Source organism: Bos indicus x Bos taurus, chromosome 3 (genome assembly GCF_003369695.1).
Source record: "Bos indicus x Bos taurus breed Angus x Brahman F1 hybrid chromosome 3, Bos_hybrid_MaternalHap_v2.0, whole genome shotgun sequence".
NCBI lineage: Eukaryota > Metazoa > Chordata > Mammalia > Artiodactyla > Bovidae > Bos > Bos indicus x Bos taurus.
In genome coordinates this window covers 48,639,090-48,664,325 of record NC_040078.1, presented here as the reverse complement: position 1 = coordinate 48,664,325, position 25,236 = coordinate 48,639,090, and the positions used below count along the sequence as shown (strand labels likewise).

The following is a 25,236-nucleotide window of genomic DNA, read 5'->3' as shown; positions in this document are numbered from 1 at the left end:
AGGGGATCTTCCCAACCCAGGGATCGAACCCAGGTCTCCCGCACTGCGGGCGGATTCTTTACCAGCTGAGCCACAAGGGAAACCATTAAAAGAATATAATCAGGTTGAAAGTTGAGAATCACTAGTGAGAGACAGACAGGTATGAACAGAATTAAAGCACAAGCGAAAGCATGGCAGTACTTCAGAGAGGTAAGAGTACAAAGGGAGAACAAGGGGAAGAGATGCTACTGGCCATGGTGGGCCTGGGAAGGCCCACGGTGTAGGTCTGATGTGAGCAGGCACTGACTGACAGCCTCTGTGAGAATAATTTCAGAGATGTGGGGCTTGGTATCTGTCTCCAGTGATATCCATTCCTTTTGACATGCCTTTGATTTTTATCAAGTTCTTTTTGATGATGTTCTTCCTGTATCTCCCCTCAATGACCCTTGTTCTTGGAGGCTCCAGTAGGCAAAGCACGATGAATCCTTAGCCCATCCTTAGCGTCTCTTCCAGAAACTGAAAACTGTGGTCTCTGTAATACTTTCTGGTTAATCTTCTCTTCTCTCGGCTAAATCTCCGTACTTCCTCCAAGTGTTTCTCATATAACTTGGTTTCATGTTCCCTTACCATCTGGGCCATTTTCCTCAGAACATGCTCCAATTTGTCAGTGGCCCTTTAGAAGTGTGGTGCCTAGAACTGAATGTGGTTTCCAGCACTGAAATATATAACTATATTTCCTAATATCCCCCGCCAAAAGGGGAAAGTGTTGTTGCTCCACACAGTGAGATCAGGATGGGGGAGGGAACAGGGGAGATCTATCTTAATCCTCAATATATCACCAGTATTGAAAAAAATTTTCCTTTCTTTTGTTTAAACATGTTAAATCTCAGTTTTTAATAGTCACAAAGAGAGTGCAGATCTCAGAGCTATTTTTTTCTTCCTAGTTTGTTTTTGTCTTGAGGATTAAATGAAAATATGGATTTGGCTAATAAATACTAACATTTATTTTTATTTGCCAATAGCATCTGTTTACCACCCTCCTGTAGTCATTTCTTGTCTGCCCATGTCCCAAGTCTATCGAAGATTGGCAAGTATGCCACCCATTCTAGGGGCTTGGCCTGTAAGTTGGAATCAGTATTTCTGTATTAAGCATGGATCTGGTGTGTGCAGAAAGCCCCTGCATTCCTGTATGTCTAGTGAATGTCAGCTTGAGCCCCACCATGCATAATTCTATCCAGGCTTCTGATTTTTCACCCCATTTTGGTCTGAGAATGAAGCCCTGCAATAACTTGACTGGCTCTTACCATGCTGTCCCTTGGGACTGAAACAGCACCAGTTCATTTCCTCATTGTAGGTATAAGGACTCTTGAACCCCAGTACACCATCCACTGGTCTGAGTCTTTGGAAGCTATGCAGAACTCTGTAGAAGAACATCACTCTGATAGAAACACTAGCTTCCTATCCACCCTGAATGCAAAGACTTCAGTGGATTGATCAACAAATAGGGGACTGGTTAGCCTCAGAAATTTAAGCCCTTGATGTCACATCAACTGGCTGCCCATGTCTCAATACGCTTTTGCAGTGGAACAGACCAGCTCAAAGGTAAGCTAGATGAGGGCCGGGTTATTTGCCTATTTTGTTAGTTGATGTACCCCAAGCCCTCAGAACGCTGTTCACACTGCTTAACAAATATTTGCCGAATGAATTAACGAAATGACCTGATGTAGCAGACATCTCGGAGAAGGCAATGGCACCCCACTCCAGTACTCTTGCTTGGAAAATCCCATGGACGGAGGAGCCTGGTAGGCTGTAGTCCATGGGGTTGCGAAGAGTCGTACACGACTGCGCGACTTCACTTCCACTTTTCACTTTCATGCATTGGAGAAGGAAATGGCAACCCACTCCAGTGTTCTTGCCTGGAGAATCCCAGGGACGGGGGAGCCTGGTGGGCCGCCATCTATGGGGTCGCACAGAGTTGGACACGACTGAAGCGACTTAGCAGCAGTAGCAGCAGCAGACATCTATCTTTGTTTTGCCCAGTATTCCCTTCTTTTGTGAACTGCTGCTTGATGGTGCTGCCAATAATGAGACTGAACAAGCTAGTAAATGGGGTTATAAGTATGGAGCTTATTAATCTGCATGTCCCTAGCCCCTAGATTCCCTACAGTTTAAGCAGGTATTTGTACTCCTTCCTATGTCTGGAGAATCAAGGCATAGTGTCAGGAGGTTTGATGAATGTGAGTGGTACATTTCGCAGGTAGATCATTCAGAGGCTAAACTTTATGTGAATCTCCATCACAAAACCCAAGGCAACAAGATAAAATCTATCTCTAGTGAGAATACGCGTATGTTTCTAATATTGTTCATCTTTGTAACTAATCAAATACTAGTCTCAGGATATATCTTACTCACAATGAAATAAATTTGGGGTGAAACTTTTTCAAACTTATAATGATGGAAGAAATACAACTTTTATAAGGTCAGCTATACCATGATAATGCTATTTAAGGTTTCTCAGAAAAAAATAATCTGTGAAACATGGCAAAAATGCATACTGGATTAAAATGACCCAATAAGTGGGGAGTGGGAAAGAGTGTTATTAACCTGTGAAATATGGAAAAAAATTACTTACTGGATTAAAACGACCCAGTAAGAGGGGGTGTGGGGGTGGGAAGGAAAGGGATAGTTGAATAAGACGTTTTAAAAACTGTGGTAAAATATACATAAGAATCTGCCTGCCAGTGCAGGGGAGGTGGGTTCAATCATTGGTCTGGGAAGACTCTACATGTTGCAGGGAAACTAAGCCCAAGCACCACAACTACTGAGGCAACACACCGCAACTACTGAAGCCCTCACACCCTTGAGCCTGTGCTCCACAGCAAGAGGAGCCACTGCAACGAGAAGCCCGTGCACCACGACAGAAGGAGCCTCCACTCGCTGCAACTAGAGAAAGCCTGTGTGCATCAACAAGACCCAGTGTAGCCAAAATTAAATTAATTTAAAAAAATTAAAAACTACACATAACATAAAATTTACCCTTAAACCACTTTTAAGTATTGTTGTGCAACCTCACCACCCACTGTCTCTACAACTTTTATATCATACCAAACAGAAACTCTGTACCCAATAAATAATAACTCCCCATATCACCTCCTCCCAACCCCTGGTAATCTCTATTCTACTCTCTATCAATTTCCCTATTCTAGGTACCTCATATAATTAGAATGAAAAAGTATGTCTTTTTTGGGGTCTGGTTTATTTCATTTAGCATAATGTTTTCAAATAGATGTTATAGCATATATCAGAATTTCATTCCTTTTTGTGGCTCAGTAATGATATTCCATATACCACATGGTGTTATGCATTCATCTCTTGAAGGACACTTGTGTTGTTTTCCTCTTTTGACTGTGGCTAGTGTGCTATGGGCATCAGTGTACAAATAAATCAGTGACTCAATTATTTGAGTCATTTGGGGTTAAAACCAGGAGTGAAACTGGTGGATCATATGGTAATTCTATGCTTAAGTTTTTGAGGAACCAATATAAGGCTCTTAAAGATAACTTATAAAATAAAATTTATTAATTTAGTAACTATATTCTGCATTAATAAAGCTATTCCTCACATGATACTTCACATATCATTACTGGAGACAGAGAGACTGCTTCAGTAAAAAGAACTGAGGATACATCATTTCCTTGTACTGAAGGAGGAAGTTTCAAATAACTATAGATCCCCAAGAAGGTAAGATATGACAAATAACTGCAACCTGGTAAAGGTCCGTCTAGTCAAGTCTATGGTTTTTTCAGTAGTCATGAATGAATGTGAGAGTTGGACCGTAAAGAAGGCTGAGTGCTGAAGAACTGATGCTTTTGAACTGTGGTGTTGGAGAAGACTCTAAGAGTCCCTTGGACTGCAAGGAGATCAAACCAGTCAACCTAAGGGATATCAATCCTGAATATTCACTGAAAGGACTGATGCTGAAGCTGACGCTCCAGTACTTTGGCCACCTGATGTGAAGAGACGACTCATTAGAAAAGACTCTGATGCTGGGAAAGACTGAAGGCAGGAGGAGAAGGGGACAACAGAGGATGAGATGGTTGGATGGCATCAGCGATCCAATGGACATGAGTTTCAGCAAGCTCTGGGAGATGGTGGAAGGACAGGGAAGCCTGGCGTGCTGCAGTCCATGAGGTTGCAAAGAGTCGGACACGACTGAGCAACTGAACAACAACAAAATGTAAACGGGGCTTCTCTGGTGGCTCATTGGCAAAGAATCTGCTTGCCAATGCAGTAGACAAATGTTCAATCCCTGGGTCAGAAAGATCCCCTGGAGCAGGAAATGGCAACCCACTCTCCAGTATTTCCTAGAAAATTCCATGAACAAAGGAGTTGGGTAGGCTACAGTCCATGGGGTTACAAAAGAGTTGGACATGACTTAGCAACTAAACTAACAACAGAATGTAAACAGCAGGATTTTCACAAACATGAAACAAAACCTTTAGAAAACTCAGACTTTCATTTAGAAATAAAGACACAGTGAATCCCACTATGTATCATACAACTGTAATCTCTGTATGCAAAATAATTGACCAGTTTGCTTCTAAAATGTAAAGGTTATGAAAGACAAGGAAAGACTGGAGAAATGTCACAGATTAGAAGAAACTACCGAGACCTGGTAAATAACTAGGATAGGAACCTCGGATTGGATCTCGAACAGAGAAAGTACAGTGACGGAAAAACTGACAACATCCAAATGAAGGCTGCAATTTAATTGTTAATGGTTATTATACCAGTGTTAATATCTTGGTTTAGGTAACGGTAGCACAGTTTTAAAAGATATTAAAACCAGTGAAAGCTGGATGAATGATACACATGAATTCTCTACTATTTTTTCAACTTTTGTGTAAGCCTAAAATGACTGCACGGAGAAGGAAATGGCAACCCACTCCAGTATTCTTGCCTGGAGAATCCCAGGGACGGGGGAGTCTGGTGAGCTGCTGTCTATGGGGTCGCACAGAGTCGGACAGGACTGAAGCGACTTAGCAGTAGCAGCAAAATGACTGCAAAATAAAAAGCAGTCCATATTTTAAAGAAATTATACCAATTCTCTACACTATCTTTTTCAGAGGATAGAAGTAGAGGGAAAACTTCCTAACTCATTCCATGAGTCCAGAATTACCCTAATTCCAAAAATTGACAAAGACATGAGAAGAAAACTATAGATGAATTATAGCTCAGTTGGTAAAGAATCCTCCTGCAATGCAGGAGACCCTGGTTCGATTCCTGGGTCAGAAAGATCCGCTGGAGAAGGGATAGGCTACCCACTCCAGTATTCTTGGGGTTCTCTTGTGGCTCAGCTGGTAAAGAATCCGCCTGTGATGTGGGAGACCTGGGTTTGATCCCTGGGCTGGGAAGATCCCCTGGAGAAGGGAAAGGGTACCACTCCAGTATTCCGGCCTAGAGAATTCCATGGACTGTATAGTACACGGTGTCACAAAGAGTCGGACACGGCTGAGCAACTTTCACTTTCATACGTTAATATCTTTCACAAACATAGATGCAAAAATTCTCAACAAAATACTGGCAAATCAAATCCAAGAATGTTTGAAAATAACTATACACTACAATCAAGTGTGATTTATTCCATGTATGCAAGCCAGGTTCAACATTTGAAAATCAATTCATGTAATCTATCACAGCAACAGGATAGAGAAGAAAAATCACATTATCATATTAATAGATGGAGAAAAAAGTATTTGATAAAATCCAGATCAATTCATGATTTAAAGAAAACTCTTATAAACTAGGGATAGAGGGAAATTTCCTCAATTTGATAAAAAAAAATTATGAAAAGCCTATAGCTAACATCATAGTTATTGGTGAGAAACCAGGAGTTTTTCCACTAATATCAGGAACAAGGAAGGGACGTCCACTTTCATCACTCCTAATGTGAGATAAGAAAAGGAAATAAAAGGTGTACTAATTGGGAAGGAAGAAATAAGACTGTCTTTGTTTGTAGATGGCATGATCTGAAAGAAATGAACAAAACATTCCCGGAAGTAGTAAGAGATTAGAGCAAGATTATAGGATATAAGGTTAATATACAAAAGTCAATCACTTTTCTATTGAACAATTGAAATTTTCAATTAAAAACACATAACCATTTATATTAGCACCCCAAACCATGAAACACTTAGATATAAATCTAACAAAATATGTATAAGCTCTATATGAGGAAAACTACAAAACTCTGAAAAACAAAATCAAGGAAGAATAAAATATATATTCCATGTTCATGGATAGGAAGACTCTGTACTAACAAGATTTCAGTTCTTCCCAACTTGACTTATAGATTCAATACAATCCCACTCAAAATCTCAGCAAATTATTTTGTGGATATTAACAAATTGATTTTAATATTTATGTGTCCTAAATCACTTCAGTCATGTCTGACTCTTTGTGACCCTAAGGCCCGCAGCCTGCCAGGCTCTTTGGTCCATGGGATTCTTAAGGCAAGAATACTGGAGTGGGTTGCCATGCCCTCCTCCAGGGGATCTTCCCCACCCAGGGACCGAACCCATGTCTCTGATATCTCCTGCTCTGGCACCTTTAATATTTATATGGAGAGGCAGAAGACAGAACAGACAACATAATATTGAAGAACAAAGTTGGACGACTGACACTACCTGACTTCAGTAAGTAAGTACTGACTTTGTAATTACTGTAGAGCTACAATATCAAGACAGTGAGATACTGGTGAAAGAACAGACAAGTATAACACAAGAGCATAACAGAAAGCCAGAAGTAGAACCACATAGTCAACTGACAGTTGACTATATAGAGTGAAGCCAACACAATGGAACAGAGATAGTCTTTTCAACAAATGGTGCTAGAACAACTGGATGTCCATATGCCCCAAAGAAAAAAGATACAGATGCCTTCTTATACAGATCTTATACCCTTCACAAAAAGTAACTCAAAGTAGATCACAGACCTAAACATAACATGCAAACCTATGGAATTCCTAGATGATAACACAGAAAATCTATTAATAGATGACTGTGGGTTTGGTGATGACTTTTTAGATATAATACCAAAGGCACAATCCACAGAAGAAATAATTGATAATTTGGACTTAGTTAAAATAAAAAATCAATTCTTTAAAAGACTTTATCAATAAAATGAAGACAAATCACAGACTGGGAGAAAATATTTGCAAAAGACATATCAGACAAAGAATTATTATCCAAAATATACAAAGAACTTTTAAAACTCAAAACTGAGAAAATGAACAAATCGACTAAGAAATGGGCCATATCTTTACCAACACTTCACCAATAGCAAAAAAGCATGTGAAAAGATGCCCCACATCATACATTATTAGAAAAATGCAAATTAAAACAAGATACCAGTACATATCCACTGTTGTTGTTATTCAGTTGCTAAGTCATTTCCAACTTTCTGTGACCTCATCAACTGTAGCTCACCATGCTCTCTGGCCATTGGATTCTCTGGGCAAGAATACTGGAGTGGGTTGCCATTTCCTTCTCCAGGGGATCTTCCTGACCCAGAGAAGATCTGGAACTTGTGTTTCCTGCATTTGCAGGCAGATTCTTTACCACTGATACATGTCATTATATATTTCTCAAAATCTATTGAATGTGTTAACACCAAGAGTGAATAATAATGTAAATATGTGGGCTTTGGATGATACTGATGTGTCAATGCAGGTTCATCAAATATAATCAGTGTACCATTCTGATGAGGGATATTGATAATGGGGGATATGATGCCTGTGTAGGGCAGAGGGTACATGGGAACTCTCCATACCTTCTGCTAAATTTTGCTGTAAATCTAAAATGGCTCTAAAGAATAAAATCTACTTTAAAAAAAGAGAGAAAGAAACAAGTTACTGTATACTGTTATTTCTATCAGCCATGTGACTACTCATTTGTTTAGTATGGATTTAGAAAATACCACAAGAAATGAGTTAGTTCTTTTCACCATTCCTAAGATCTGCAAAGAAAATAAAGTTTTTACTGACTGGAAGTGAAAATGATATCAGCATATCATCCCATACTTAGTGAAAAGTTCTATGAAATTGGAAGAGAAAATTCCAACAGGACCTAGCAGAAATATAAACAAGCACATTCTTCTTTATGTAAACAAAGAAACTAACAAAAAATAACATCAGGGGAATTGTTCTTATCGTATACTTAGAATACTGTGTGCCTTTCCTGCTACACTATGATCATAAAGCCATCTCAGAAAAGAATGAGCGGGCCCGGAATCTAAATTAGCCTAGAAACCCAAAGATCCAATTACTGGGTTGGCCAGAAAGTATGTTTGGGTTTTTCTATAAGATGTTGCAGAAAAACTTGAACAAACTTTTTGGCCAATCCAATCCTTTCATGTAAAGCAGGACTCAGTTCAATTCAGTCGCTCAGTCTTGTCTGACTCTTTGCCACCCCATGAATCGCAGCACGCCAGGCCTCCCTGTCCATCACGAACTCCGAGTTCACCCAAACTCATCTGCATTGAGTCGGTGATGCCATCCAGCCATCTCATCCTCTGTCATCCCCTTCTCCTCCTGCCCCCAATCCCTCCCAGCATCAGGGTCTTTTGCAATGAGTCAATTGCACTCATCTCACACGCTAGCAAAGTAATGCTTAAAATTTTCCAAGCCAGGCTTCAGCAATACGTGAACAGTGAACTTCCAGATGTTCAAGCTGGTTTTAGAAAAGGCAGAGGAACCAGAGATCAAATTGCCAACATTCGATGGATCATTGAAAAAGCAAGAGAGTTCCAGAAAAACATCTACTTCTGCTTTATTGACTATGCCAAAGCCTTTGACTATGTGGATCACAATAAACTGTGGAAAATTCTTCAAAAGATGGGAATACCAGACCACTTGACCTGCCTCTTGAGAAAGCAGGATTAGCATTCTATTATTCCTTGTTATTGAAATTCAAAAAGTAAATCTGATAATTATTTTAGTCTTTACTTTGAATGAGTAAAAGTGATAAAAAGTGAATTTCAATTACTTCATCATATGTACTTCCATGTAAACATGGTTTGGATCTTTTGGTGAATGTCACGGTAATCCACAATCTCTAGTTTAGGGAAATACTATCCAACTCAATGAGAAGTGGAGTTGGAACTAAACTTAGAGAACTATTTTCCAGTTGTTTTGTCTTATTAGAGAAAGCTATGAAGTTATTATAGTACAGCTCAGTAAGATTTTGCTGCTCATTAAGTAATAATGAATTCTCCATATCTGTTACTAAGAAATACAAATGCTGCATTTGCTGGTCACCAAGGCTATGCTGGCAGCATTAAGTGAAGTTCTGAGGTACCTCTAATCAGGCAGTCCTCTGCAGGTCAGTCACACTTACATCATCATACACTGGGTTTCCCCTGGAGAACATCTATACGCCAGGGCCAACAGGGCCTGTTCCAGCCAGTCCTGCTTTGGTGGAATTCCCTAGAATATCCCATTAGAATCAGTGAATTAAAGACTCTTAAAGCTGGAAGGAACCTCAAAGATCAAAAGTGATATCACAGGGAAAAGTATAACTTGGTAAGATGTTGTTCAACTCTTTTATGGGTTTGTGCCATTGATTATACAACAAAAAAACAATCCAGAAGAATCTTTCCCTCTCATCAAAAATATTAGAGTTGCCATTTATATATGTAATCATAGAAATTGAAGAATTGCCTCATTTTTCCAGTGCAGGATAAGTAACAGGCTGTATTTGAACTTGACCAAAAGCTACTGTTTATTTAGAATTTATCCTAACACTCTACTACTTCTGATGGAAGTTTCCTGTGCTTTATAATAAAAATACAGCAACCAGAACCTGGATGTTTACAGTGTTTTGCCAACAATTAAAACAAACAATCTACCTAATCTGCACTGACTTTATAGACAAAAGAAATCAAACAATTATTTCAAAGTTCCCAAACTAACTTATTGGTCTAATGAAGACTAGACTCCAACTTGGATATTTTACTGTTTTCAGGTCCCCAATGAGATAAAATGCTTCAGCATATATTTTTAGCCTCGAGTTTTTTTTTTTTTTAATAGCATTGCCTTTAAATAACTTTTCCTTAAACAAAACAAAACAAAAAAAAACAATCCAAAAAACCCTTCAGCATTTCTAACTTTATGATTCTCTAATTGAATTATGAAATTAAATGGTGAAGCAATAGCTTAGTTTATTCAACTTTTATCATTTTATATTTAGAATCATTCTCAGAAATCCAAATTGGCTGATTACTGAACAAGTTCTAATTACTCCCCAGAGACTGTGGGAGCCGGAGCTTTTAGCATTGTTCACTGGCTGGGAAACAGGCTTCCTCTTGTAGCGCCCGATCTGTTATTGATTTAAAAACTGACCCAAAGAGCTATTTGTTCTGGGTTCTTTGAAGTACATTTGCTGCTCCTGCCTTCTGGAACTGTTCTGTCAGACATCCTGAAGCCTTATGCCTATTCTTCACTATGTAGTTTGTGAATGATGGGATAATGGCTCATTAATCAGCTCTCACCTCCAAAAGAGGGTCTGGGATTTAAAATACCTCCAAATAATCACCCTGGTGTTTCTGTTTTAAACCCTGAGGCAGGTCAGTTCAGTTCCCAGTCCACATGATCTTACTAACCCAGGACTTGGGGCAGGGCCTGCCTCCAAGATTATAGACTCTTCTGAGCATGAATGCCACCCACATCTCATGCTCACCTCCATCTTTTATGGTGGCCAGCTCAGGTCTCAGCTCACAGCAGTTATTTAATGTAAAATAATAATACCATTGTAAATAATTTACTTATCTATAATTAATTTACAAATAAATTATAATTTTTCATAAACTTATTTACAGATAATTTTTATTTGTAAATAATAAGTTTATAAAATAACAAATTCAGGAATAAATGACTTCAAAGGATAGAGATTCAGATTATAACCAGTAAAAGCTTGCTTTGATACCCAGGTTTTACAATCCTAAAAAATGGCATCAGAAGGCAATTTTTACATTGATAGTTTCAGGTCCTCTTAAAAAAATAAAGAATAATTAAATTAGTAACATCTTCCTTAAGAATCAAGTGGGTATTTCAGGGGAATGGCAGCAGAGGAAGAATTGAGTTTCTCAGGTTTGGTTATGTTTCCTAATCTTTTTCAATTTGAAGGGAGCTCTGCATAGTTTTAGACTTACTGTGGTTTGCTCTTAGAGAAAGAGGAGGTCCACGTTCCCATGACCTCTGATAACTAGGAGTACAGGGCACACCTGGCTAGCAGGGAGGCAGAGTCTCAAGGATAAAGGTGACCCATGGGACAGCTGAAGGGTCCTCTGAATGTCACTCCCTACCATTCAGTGGCACCTAAGAAGGAAAAGAAGGAGGTAGCCGGGGAGGAGAAATCATTAATAACTGGCAGAGAAGGAAGACAGTGTGGTGCACTGGGAAGAGATGGGATCAGGAGCTAATTTTTGTCATGCTGTCTTCCATTTCCTTATGATCCAGTTGTTAATCACAGACCTCTATAAGCACCCAATACAGTCAGAAGATTTTGTTTCTGGCCCTTAAAGTACTCATAATGTAATCTGGGGAAGGGGAAAACGAATGGAAGTGAGATGACCAGAGAATGGTAAAACGCTAGCCTATAAAGCCCTAAGAGTTCATGGATGGTAAAGGTCTGGATGGAGTGATAGTGCAAGACACAGCTAAGAAGAAGCTTCCAGAAATTGGGTAAATGAACAGTGCAACTGAGAATCAGGCCCATGCAGATGAACTCCTCCTTGAGAGGGGCAGATTCAGAAGGATGTTGCTGGTGGCCCGGCAGGAGAGAGAACCCTGACAGACTGCTTTTGGAAGGGCTGGAGTCAGTGATGAAAACACAAGAGGGCCAAAAAAGAAAGAATGAGAAGCAAATAATCCTCAGTTGTTCTCACGCCTGAAGGGGCTCACTGTGGCATGAAAATCAACATGAAAACAGACACATCACATCATCCAGGCATTCCTTGGCCTAAGTTTAAAAATACTTATTAACTCCTTGTTAGCCTCTCAATTTTTGGAAGAGAATATTTAACCTGATGATAAAGGGGTGAGAAGCACTGAATTACGCATATCAGTCTGATCAAATCTTTTGTCCCAGATCATGAGTTAGTGATTGATCACTATGCTTTTAGATGTAGTTTTAAAGATAAGATTATATAACTATTTTTTGAAATATGATTTTTAAATAAATTTAACAAAGTGATTTTTGTTAAGTGATTGTGTATAATAGTGTCATACAATGAATTATTTATCTTTCCCTCTACTATGAGATAACTAAAGAGGAATATTTTAACAAATAGCATTATGTTTCTCGTTAAGTCATATGATAATTCTATATTGAATTCCTGCCAAATTGATTAAGCTCCAAACACAATATATTTAACAAACACATCTGGTATTTTGGTTCCCTTTTGAAGGAATAATCTCAGTAATAGGATACTGACATGAATTGATAAGAATACATATTTCATGGTCTTTAAAAGTTATATCACAGTTCACTTACCTCATGTGGAAAACTCATAAGTAATTAAAACTCAATTATACTTGTAAAATAAATTAACAAAGTATGCTGCTTGATAAATATATTTTATTATATTTATTTACCTAATAGCTTTTTACCAAAATCAGTAATTTGCAAAGTTTCTTCTCAACATTAATGCATACAAAAGACATTATTCTTAAATTATGTGCATAAGGTTTTTATTGTTCTCCTGTTATTGCTTTCTCCCTAAAAATTGGTTTTGTGAGTCATCAGAAATTTTCAATCATTTATAAAAAACCAAACTTAAAATTAAAAAAAAAAAAAGGTGAAGAGGACCTAGGAATATACCATGGAGGCTCCTTATGTATACACTAGTTATATTCACATAAGACTAAGAAGTACGTATCATGGTCTCTGTTCTACAGAGGCAAAGGAAACTTATGCATATCAAACAGCTCACTTAAGCTTGCCCATATATTAGAATGGCAGACCTAGATCCTCAACCTTAGTATACCTGCTACCCAAAGCCCATTTTCTCTCTTTCATGTAGAGAATATACACTTGGATGCTCTAAGTATTAGTTGCTCAGTCATGTCTGACTCTTTGTGACCCTGTGGACTATAGCCCACTAGGCTCCTCTGTCCATGGATTCTCCAGGCAAGAATACTGGAGTGGGTAGCCATTCCCTTCTCCAGGGGATCTTTCCAACTCAGGGGTTGAACCTAGATCTCCTGCACTGCAGCCAGGTTCCTTACCATCTGAGCCACCAGGGATGCCCTTAGAGAGGAGGGAAATCCATGTTTCATGTCTAGTGTGGTCTAGAGTTGAGCCTGGAGGGTGGGAGTGAGAAGAATGGGGTTTGTCAACCATGCTTTGCTATTAGTTCTAAGACAATACAAGGCAAGCCCCCTCTTGGCTTTATAATCTAAACTTTAAAAGGAAGATGTAGGATTAAACAATTGCTAAGGTATCATCTGTGAACATTTATGAGTCTAAGTGTACAAGTAGATTCCCCACCAGGGAATGACTTAATATGACTGTTCTAATTAAAAGAGGAGGGGGGAATATGAGGACACATATTGATCTCTGTATACAGAAATCCACCAGGCTATAAACAGTTGTGTCACAAAAGCAGTGGCAGCTCCGGGATTTTAAGGAGAAAGGGTTCAGGGATAGCAGGTCTGTCTTGCTACCGAGTACACTGAGCCCACTGCTCTCACTTGCATGGCCTGCATTTAGTCCCCTGAGTGTATGAGGCCTACAAACCACTGTGTTGAGCTACCACCACTCACTCTGGTCGCCAAGAGAGGTATGAAGGCTGAACACAAACACAACCTGCTCAGGGAGCCTACATAAACGAGACAACCAGAGGTAAGAGAGTATGTGCCCCAGACAGGACGGTCACTACTCAGCTCTGGCTGATACCTCCCTGCAGTCACCTGCTCTTCCAATTCCTCAAACAGACTCAGAAATATGGGTTTTTGTGCACCATGAAACACCTGAAACCACCATGTGGTACAAAATGCCAACTAGCTAGGTGAATCAGACAAAACATGTTTGTATCTGCATGTGATCCAATGCTTATCAGTTTGCTTCAGAATTAGCTGATAAAAAAGAAATGCAGGAGACCTAGTCTTAAATATTAAAAAAAAGGGGGGGAGGGCCCTCATTGAAGTGGACAAAGAAAAGGCATTGAGAAAGACCTTTCCCATTTTATTTGGATAAAGTCTATCAGTAAAGGATAAGCTCTTACATGTCTAACTCTAATAATGCTTACAATTTTTGTCAGTACCTATCTGCTTCCTATAGTCAAGGGGAAGAGAGCCTTTAAAACAAAGGTGAGTGTGCTAGGGACACTCACCTAGCACAAAAAACTGGGAGAACTGTGGAAAATTAAAATTAAATTCTATCTCCCAAGAGAGCTAAGGGAAGAAGAATTCCTGCAGTAGAAGGTGATCAAGACAGCTATAGAAAAGTAAAGGTTAATGGGCAAAACTACAGGGTTTTCAACATGAATCCCAATGGGAGGTCAGAGGTATGAGTGAGAAAGCAGAAGACAGAGAAAGAACGGCCACTGTATAAAAAGAGACAGAAGAGAGAGTGCCGCTCTATAGGGCAGGGCAGTAGAAGGGTAGCCAAGCATTTGAATGTGTGTGTATAGGTGATAGGTGTTCTGCAAATAAACTATGAGGAACCACAGAAATGTTCTCAGAAGTAAGTCATCACAATTTAAAAAAACACGTTTTGGGCATCCACTATATCTAAGATACTGCAAGGTGCAGGAGCTTCAAGGAGCCATCAGTCATTCAGACAGGAGGTGAACAGAGCAGGAGTTAGTGGTTTTAAGTGGCAGGGAATCTATCACCTTCCTGGCAGAGGCAGCGGCCTGTTCAAAAGCAAGTGGATCTGACACCTGTGCTCTGTCTACTTCTTATTCCCATTTGATCGGGAAGAGAGGCTAAGCTCAGACAGGCTAACTGATTAGCTTCGAGTCACATGCCTAATTATTCACAAGGCTGAGAGTAAACCCAGAGCCTCCTGATCCCCAGTGTGGCATACTTCCTCCTGTACCAAAACCAAGGTATAATGGGTGCAAGCCAGAGAAAACAATAATGCGGAAAACAACAATGTGGAAGAAAAAATGTAAAGCAAATATTCAGAACAAATTCTTGATGAAAGCTATAGAACAAAAATGAACTCTTCTGTGACCTGAAGACTGGAAGTCTGCCATGCACAAGTCTCACCCAGTTCTCCTAGGGAGGAGGGAAATACACACCTCCACCCACGCCCACCCCAATTCTGTTCTCTGTGCCTACTGAGCAGTGAGGGTTTGTTTTTTTTTTTTTTCTCCTTGTGTGACTTCACAGAGATGAATCATGGCTCCTTGAAACGCTGAAACAGGAAAGCTGGCTTGGGAATAATAAAACAGCAACAAAGTCCCCTGAGCCCTGGGCACTGACTTCACTAACAAGACTTATCTACAAAATACTGTATTGTATAAGCAAATCTTTTGAAATATAGCATCTGGAGCTTTTAAGATGTGGACACAACTGATTTGAGCACGAGACACCTGTCTTTAGAGAAAAGTAATTATTTAGCCCATAAGCACAAATGTGTTTCCACGAACTGTCAACTATAAATATTTTTTAAAAGTTGCTTTGTCAAAGATTTGCATAAATGGCTTAAGTGTGACTTCAGGAAAACCAAGAATGCAAAACGGTATTCTGCTCACAAATGGAATTTGCTGCCCTTTGCAATTTTATAGGTGATCCCTCTGCAGATTTCATTCTTTACGGCAGAATATGGAAATTTTGACATCATAACCATATGAAACTTATAAATCTGCTATTCACATTTCTTAAAAGGAATGATCAGTCACGATATGTTCGTTCTATAATTTAGAGGTCTTATCAGCAGGGAATGTCTTGCTGTTTTTAACAGAGCTCTCAAGCTCTCTAACCTAAATGGGCCCTTTTCACTGCTCTAAGCAATAATGCTAAAATATCTTATTCTGTAAGCCACAGCAGTGTTTGAAATTTTTAGGGTTTTATTTATTTTTCTCAGTAAATCTAGGGTAGTCCTAAGTTTCCTCATCCCTGATTATAAGGTCCTTTGGAAGAATATTTTTATAATTATTTGTCCATGTGTCTTAGAGAAAATCAGAGTTTGCCCTTTTCATCCTGTAGCAAGGACCCTTGGCTTACATCTCCTGGTATAAGTGGAATCTCAAATGTCATGCTCCATATATAGAGAAGTGATAAGCTTTCCACAGTTGATTTTTCTAACACTAGAAAAAGAAATCCACGACCAGGAGGCTTTGCTGTATTCATGCTACAAAATATAAGAATTACACCAGGAGGCCAGGAGAAAAAGAAACCACTGAAAAGCAAGCTACCAAAGAGGAAAAGCCAGCCTAAAAATGTAAGTTTTACCCAATGATTCGGGGGGAGGGAAATGAGAAATTTAAAAGGCAGACTATGACAAAGATAGCATTTAGTCTCCAGAGGCTGCTGGAAAACACTACGTTTCAATTTAAAAAAAAAAAAGTAAAACACTCTAAGTGGTTTCATGATACTCAGGCATTAAAATAAAGCAACTCTTTATGAAAATGTTTTGGAACCTAATACAGGTGCTACTTAATTCTGTCTATGTACTAAACGCTACTGAATTGTACATTTTAAAATAGTTCATTTTATTTTATGTAAATTTTATCTCAATAAAAAGAAAAGTAGAGTAAAGCAACTGCATTCTGCTTAAGGTGAATGAGAAATGTTTGCCATTTCCTTTTGATTGCTCCGACAAAGACAATATTTAATGCTTCAGAAACGTGCCACCAAGAAAATCCTTAGATGTATTCCAGGGATTAGTTCAGTGGGTGCAAAGGTTAGCCAAGGAGCAGTTACGCAATGTTTTTTCCCCTATTCTATTTCTTCCACCTCCTTAAAAGCTCTAAGCAGTCATCACTAAGTTTTAATAGCTTCTCTGACTCTTTCCTTCCTATATTCCTCCTACCCAACTTCTTTCCTTCAATATTTATTGAACTCCTACATGCCCCAGAGCACTTTAAGAGGTGCTAGGATTGCCAAGATGAGTAATACATCTTACCTTTCCTCAAGGAGTTCACAGTCTGCATTCAAATTTAATACTCCCCAAGCTACTTCCATACCAACCTGAGTTCCAGACATCTCCAAATCGTTAATGACTGCACTCGACTTGGACTATAGCAGCCCTTCCTAAGCTCACCTATTTCACACTCAGATATTTGTGTTCTGATTGTGCTCCTTTTTTTTCTTTTTACAGACCAAAGGGAAATTTTTAAAATCCTAGACAAAAATGGCACCTTAGTGATTTTCAGATACTATAAATATAGAGCTATACTGATTCATGTAAAACTTTAAAATAGGCACTGTAAGGTTCTGAAACTGGCTGGTTCTTAGGAATCATTATGAAAACTGAAGATCATTTCAAAGATTTCCTTTCTCCTGATCTCACTGTTTTCACTTAGCTACTGGTGCCTTCCACCACCTTTCTGCACAAGGCCAGGTCTCTCTGAGGTCACTGCCTCTGATTACATATCAGTCCTTTCTTGGAAAACAGCTTTGTTCCCATCACGCTTCCCTGACCCTTTCACAACTGAATTTCTCTTCCTTCAACTTTTGTTTCGGTTTTCACTGTAGCCACGTTGTTATCCTTATGAAAAGAGGCTAGCTTTCATCTCAAGAGGAAGAGGGCCCACCAGACCCAGATCTCATCTGTGCCTGTGATGATCTGAAACAGCGACAACTCAAAAGAGTGATGTAGGCAAAGTGAAACGAGAGAAAAATGGTAGGCAAAGCCATACTGGCTTCTGCAGAGAGGAAAAACATCATGTTTACCAAGTAGAAAAAGGATCAATTCAGAAAAGAAAAGAAAAACTGTTTTCAAGCTTTGGAGAATCCCCCAAAGTGGAGGAAAAAAAATACAAAGCTGATAATTCAAAAATAAATACAAAAATTCTGATAATACACAGCATAATTTTGACATAGATTTTAAGGGCACTCAAAATGTGAATCAGAAACCATAACATTTAAATCAAATACCTCATTTGGGGATGGAAGCAGCTATAGCCTGTCGCCTAGCCAGTGTGTCAGTGGCACAGCTGGTAGTTTCACTCGCAGCTGGGAAAGCAGTTCCTCAGGCCTAAGAAACCAGATACGTGGGAGAATGTTCACGTACAGTCACTCCTCACTGTGGGCTCTGAGCTTTATCAGACCTGCTAAATGCACACACAATACCAACTGTATCTCTATGAAAGTTGCTAAATTTATAGTACATGTATGGAGGGGAAATAGACATTGGAAAAAAGTAACACTGGTATTATTTTAATGTGCTACAGAGGATTGGTCGACAGAGGAACAGGAACTGAACACACTTAAACAAATGGCTCCAAGTATGATTTCATTAATCTTGGAAAACAAGAAGCAACAGACGACTGTGAGCTAATTGCTTCTTATTTGACTTGGCTTGAAAAATCATATTCTCACTTAACTCCAATTACAGATAGGCATCTTGGGCCAGCTGACCTTTTCTTTGTCTAGCTTAGTTTCCTTTGAACATGCTATAAAGGTTCTCATCACCGAAAAACATAATACCAGATGAAGGTCATTATACAAAGAATCAAACCAACACAAATTAAGGGGAAAAACAAAGTTCCTGTAAAGGTTCTGGCATATCAACAAGAAATTAACTGACTCTTCCTAATGTCTGAAACACATGTCAATCAATAGGCCAATAAAATTTTTATATACTATGCAAACAAGTGGTAATCTCAATACCACCCAGTTTGTGGTTTACCACCCAAAATCCTTCATTAAAAAAAATCATAGTATTCCATTTATGGACAATAACCCATTATGCACATCATCAACTTGCTACTGCTATGAACTTAGACATTTCACAGCTCAAACTGGATATAGAACATGGAAAAAAAAGACTAAGTAAAAGAATGGATTTCTTTCATACAAAGCATGAGTGTACATGTAATAAATACATCTACATTTGTCATGGTGAATTAAATCAGCTTCAGCTTCAGGCAAAGAGGCAGTGTATTAGGTTGAAATGGTCCATTTCTTTCCAATTTGTTATACATGTAGAATCTGATATTTATTTTTTACTTGATTAAAAATTAAAATAGGTTTCATTTTAACATGCAGAGCTCTTTCTCTGAGTATTTCATTTAACAACAGCCAGGTTGGAAGGAAGCCAGTAATCAAACACTTGCAGACCTGGGAAACCCTTCTGGTTTTTCAGACTCTTTAATAAAGCCTGAGAAGAACACCAGTTTAGGGACCAGGCGTCTTTGTTTTTGTGATGACTCACGTCATCCAGTATTCATTCATTTATTTTTAAGTCATTCCACAAATATGTGGAAGACACTTTTCTAAGCAGGGACCATGGGAAACAGAAAAATACATGGCCTTTATCCTCAAGAACTTTACAGATCTCTCTCCCTGAACGTAAGCAGTCCTCTTTAGTTCAATGATCAGTAACTCACAAATTCAATGTTCTCTTTTTCACCTTGAAACAAACAAATTTTTCTGTAGAAGTATGTTTCCAAGAATATGAGATCAGCCAACTTACTGAAAAAATGATTCAAAGACCCCCCACTTTTAGGAGAAACTAGAAAAACACAATAGTGAAGAAATACATGGGTTTTGAGAGACAAAACAGTGAACTATAAGGTCTACTTAAAATTTATATTACTGCAGGATCCATGTGTACATTACAGTAGGGGGAACAGGGCACTGAATGGATTACGAAGAGCTAAGACCAATGAGACCATTTAGACATAGCTTTAGAATGACTCATGAAATGGTCCATGTCTTTCACAGTTATATGTAGACCTTTAGATGGAAAATCAGCAAAAATATAGAAGAGCTCAATAGCATCATCCATCAAAAGGATCTAATGGACAGTTATAGAACATCCTGTACAACACAGCAGAACACACATTCTTCTCAAGCACCCATGGGATATTCACCAAGATTGACTATATCCTAGATCATAAAACATTAAGTCAACATATTTAAAACCAAAGTGTGTTCCCTGACCAAAATCAATCAAACTAGAAATCAGTAATAGGGAAAAAAAAAAAAATCTCCAAAAAGAAATTAAAGCATGCTAAATAATCCATGGGTCAAAGAAAAAGTATCTAAGGACATAAAAAATACTTAGCACAACATGAAAATATATCTACAGGATGATGCTAAAGCAGTGCTTAAAGATAAATTTAAAATACTAAATGCTTACATTAGAAAAGAAGAAAGGTCTAATCAATGATCTAAGTCCCTACCTTAAGAAACTAGAAAAAGAAGAGCAAAATGAACCCAAGACAGCCACAAAAAGGAAAAAATAAACAAAAGAGAAAATAGATGAAACAAAAACCTAACTATTAGAAAAGATCAATAAAATTGATAAGTCTCTAGTAAGACTGACAAATATAAAAAGAGAGAAAACAGAACCTCCCAATATCAAGAATGAGACCAAAGCTATAACCACAGACCCTAAACCAAAAAGGAAAAATTAGGGAATATTACAGCTCTATGCACATAAATTTGAAAATTTAGATTAAATGGAACAATTCCTTAAAAACCACAAACTACAAAATCTCACTCAATATAAGACAGAGAACCTGAATAATCTTATGTCTATTAAAGAAATGTAATCTGTAGCTAAAGCTTTGGAAAAAGGAATCATCAGGACCAAATGTTTTTACTGCAGAATTTTACCAAACATTTAAAGAAGCACTAACGTAGATTCTAAATAATTATTTTCAGAAAATAAAGAGGGTGAAACACCTACCAATCATTTTATAAGGTCAGCTTAATTTCAATACCAAGCTGAAAGTCTAAAGCAGAAAGCTAATGACAAATACCCCTCATGAATATCATCATTAAAATTCTCACAAATTACTAGCAAATCAAATCCATCTATACCCAAAAATGATTATACACCATGATCGGGTAGAATTCATTCCAGAAATGCAAGTCTGTTTCAATATTTGAAAATCTCTCACTGTATTGTATCAACAGCTAAACAAAAAATCATGGTTGTATCAATCAACAAAAAAAGTTTGGACAAAATTCATTTCGTCATTAATACATTAATTTTTCACTAATGTGATTAATAAAAGCATGATCAGAATACCAGGAATAGAGGTTGTGATGGTTAATTTTACATGTCAATTTGACTGGGTCATGAGGTACCCAGAATTTGGTCAAAGGAGATCAAACCAGTCAATCTTAAAGGAAATCAACCTTCAGTAGTCATTGGAAAGACTGATGCTGAAGCTAAGCTCCAATATTTTGGCTACCTGATGTGAAGAGCCAACTCATAGGAAAAGAACCTGATGCTGGGAAAGTATTAAACATACTAGAAGTCTTAGCCAGTGCAATAAATTAAGAATTAAGAAAATAAATTAAAATTAAGAAAACAAAACAATAAATTAAGAAAATAAAATCCCAGAAAATCTATTTAGATGACAGGATGAGATAGTTGGATGGCATCATAGACACAATGGACACGAGTCTGAGCAAACTCCGGGAGATAGAAGAGGAGAGGGAAGCCTGGCATGCTGCAGTCCATGGGGTCGCAAAGAGTTGGACACAACTTAGCAACTGAACAACAACAATGTCAGTGAGGGGTTTTGGGGTACGATTAACATTTCAATCAGTAGACTGAGTAAAGTGCATTGTTCTCCCTAATGTGTTAAGCTGAACACCTAAATAGTACAAAAAGGCTGAGTAAAATTCTATCCTATTGTTTCTGGTTCAGTTTTTCTGGAGAACCCTGACTAATACAAAGGAGAAACTTCTTCAACTTGACAAGGAGCATCTATAAAAAGCCTAAAGTTGACATCATAATCAGTGGTGAAAGAATGAATGCTTTTCCTCTAAAATTGGAAAAGAGACAAAGCTGCTCTCATCACTCTTATTAAACATAATACTAGAAGCCCTATTCAGTGCAATAAAGTAAGAAAAGGAAATAAATTATATACTGATTGGAAGAGAAGAAATAAAACTTTCTTATTTGTAAAAAATATGATTTTTTTCTAGAAAATCCAAGAAAATCTATTTAGGAAAGCAAGATCACAGAATCTGAGTGAGATAAACAAAGATCAACAGTATTTTGGTATGTTAGCAACAAACATGTAGAAACCAAAATTAAAAACACAATTCCATTTATAACTTACAATTTTCCAAAAAAGTGAAATACCAAGATACTAATTTAAAACACATGCATATAATTTAGATGCTGAAAAATGACAAAACATTGATGAATAAAATATAAGAAGATCTAAATAAATGAAGAGACATGCCATGTTCACATTTTGGAAGACGCAATATAGTAAAGATGTCAATTTCTCCCCAATTGATCTATACACATAATGCAATTCCTATCAAAATCCCAGCAAAACTCTGTTTTATGTATAGAAAAACTTATTCTAAAGTTTATATTGAAAGGGGAAGGGATCAGAACAGCTAAGACAATTTTGAAAAAGAAGAATGAAGTAGGAGAAATCGCTCTACCTGAAGTTAAGGTTTGTATGCTATAGCAACCACAAGGGAGTGGTACTGAGAAAGCAGAGACACAGATCAACGCGACACCCAACTACCTTATTTTTCAAACTTCTAACTGATTTTTTTGTTGATTTTTTTTTTATAGTTAGTAATCATTCTCTTAAAAAAAATTATTTGGTGGCACCATGCTGCATGTGGGGTCTTAGTTCCCTGACCAGGGAGGATTCAATCTGAGTCCTCTGCAGTGAAAGCAAGCAGAGTCTTAACCACTGGACCACCAGAGAAGTCCCTCCAACTAATTTTTAACAAAGGGGAGAAGCAATTCAATGGAGGAGGGAAGTTTTCTTTTCCTTTTCTTTTTTTAAAAAAACAAACTTGCACTGGGCATCCAGGCAAAGTAAGCCTTCATCTAAACCTCACACCTGATACAAAAATTGATTTATACATTTAAATGTAAAACATAAAACTATAAGACTTTTAGAAGAAAATATGAGGAAATCTTTGTGATTGAGGGCTGGATGAAGAGTTATAGATATGACAATAAGAGAATAATCTATGAAAGAAAAATTTGATAAATTAGACCTCATCAAAAGTAAAAAGTTTTGCTTTGTGAAAGACCTTGTTAGGAAGATGAAAAGACTATGAAGTGAGGGAAATTATTTGTAAACTACATGTTGGACAACAGTCCAATATCTAGAATATACAAAACTCAAAAGTAAAATGAAAAATTCAATTAGAAAATGGGCAAAAGACATGAACAAGCATTTCAGTGAAGAAGAGCTATTAATGACAAATAAGCACATGAAAAGATGTTCAACATCATTTGCCATTACGGAAATACAAATTAAAAACAATGACATATCACTACACACCTAAGAAATACTGATAATACCAAATGCTAGAGAGAAGACAGAGAAACTGGATCTCTCATACATTGCTAGTGAGATGTAAAATGGTATTGCCACTATGGAACATGGTTTGGCTTTTTTTTTTTTTGGCTGTGAGGGTTGTGGGATATTAGTTCCCTGACTATGGATCAAACCCTTGCCCTTGGCAGTGAAAGTGCAGAATCCTAACCACTGAATCGTCAGGGAATTCTTGGCAGTTTCTTATAAAGCTAAATTTGTACTTTCTATCAGACCCAGCAATCTTATTCTTGGGCCTTTATTCAGAAAAGTGGAAACCTGTGTCTACACAAAAACCTATATATAAATAATCACAGTAGCTTTATTCATAGCAGCAAAAAACTGAAAAATAATACAGATAGCCCTCAGTATAAATGGTTATACTGGGCTGGGCTGGAAGAAGCTCAAGCTGGAATCAAGATTGCCGGGAGAAATATCAATAACCTCAGATATGCAGATGACACCACCCTTATGGCAGAAAGTGAAGAGGAACTCAAAAGCCTCTTGATGAAAGTGAAAGTGGAGAGTGAAAAAGTTGGCTTAAAGCTCAACATTCAGAAAACGAAGATCATGGTATCTGGTCCCATCACTTCATGGGAAATAGATGGGGAAACAGTGGAAACAGTGTCAGACTTTCTTTTTTGGGGCTCCAAAATCACTGCAGATGGTGACTGCAGCCATGATTTTAAAAGATGCTTACTCCTTGGAAGGAAAGTTATGACCAGCCTAGATAACATAGACAACCTAGAAAAGCAGAGACATTACTTTGCCAACAAAGGTTCGTCTAGTCAAGGCTATGGTTTTTCCTGTGGTCATGTATGGAGGTGAGAGTTGGACTGTGAAGAAAGCTGAGCACCGAAGAATTGATGCTTTTGAACTGTGGGGTTGGAGAAGACTCTTGCGAGTCCCTTGGACTGCCAGTAGCTCCAACCAGTCCATTCTGAAGGAGATCAACCCTGGGATTTCTTTGGAGGGAATGATGCTAAAGCTGAAACTCCAGTATTTTGGCCACCTCATGCGAAGAGGTGACTCATTGGAAAAGACTCTGATGCTGGGAGGGATTGGGGGCAGGAGGAGAAGGGGACGACAGAGGATGAGATGGCTGGATGGCATCACTGACTCAATGGACGTGAGTCTGAGTGAACTCCAGGAGTTGGTGATGGACGGGGAGGCCTAGCATGCAGCGATTCATGGGGTCGCACCGTCGGACACGACTGAGCGACTGGACTGAACTGAACTGAACTGATAAATGGTTAAACAAACTGTAGTACATACATAGGATGAATTCCTATTTAACAATAAAAAGGAATTATTGATACATATTAAAAAACTGAACGGATATCAAGGGCATTAAGCTCAGTGTATAAAGTAAATTTCAAAAAGTTTCATACTGGGTGATTCCACTTATAGAATATTCTTGAAATGACAAACTATAGTGATGGAAAACGAATTAATGGCTACCATGGAACATGGACTGGGGCTAGAACAGGGCTAGCACAGTTCTCTGGCAGTGATGTGAAACAGTTATGTACCTCGACTTTGACACATGGATTAAAACAGCATAGAACTACACACACACACACACACACGCACACATAACCACACATGAACACATATGAAAAACAGTGAAAACTGAATAAGGTTTTTAGTCTGGTTAATAGTATTATGGGGACACACACACACACAAAGTGTGGTTTTAGAACATTACTGTAGTGTGTGTACTAGTGTGTGTTGTGTTCTGTTGAGTCTGACTCTTTTGTGATC

The 25,236-nt window shown here is 38.1% G+C and overlaps 1 protein-coding gene across 1 annotated transcript in view; it reads right to left on the bottom strand.

Moving 5' to 3' along the window:
- The window catches only part of ALG14 (ALG14, UDP-N-acetylglucosaminyltransferase subunit), a 98,441-nt gene that overhangs the window by 27,302 nt on the left and 45,903 nt on the right, over positions 1-25,236 (bottom strand). The window lies entirely within an intron of this gene.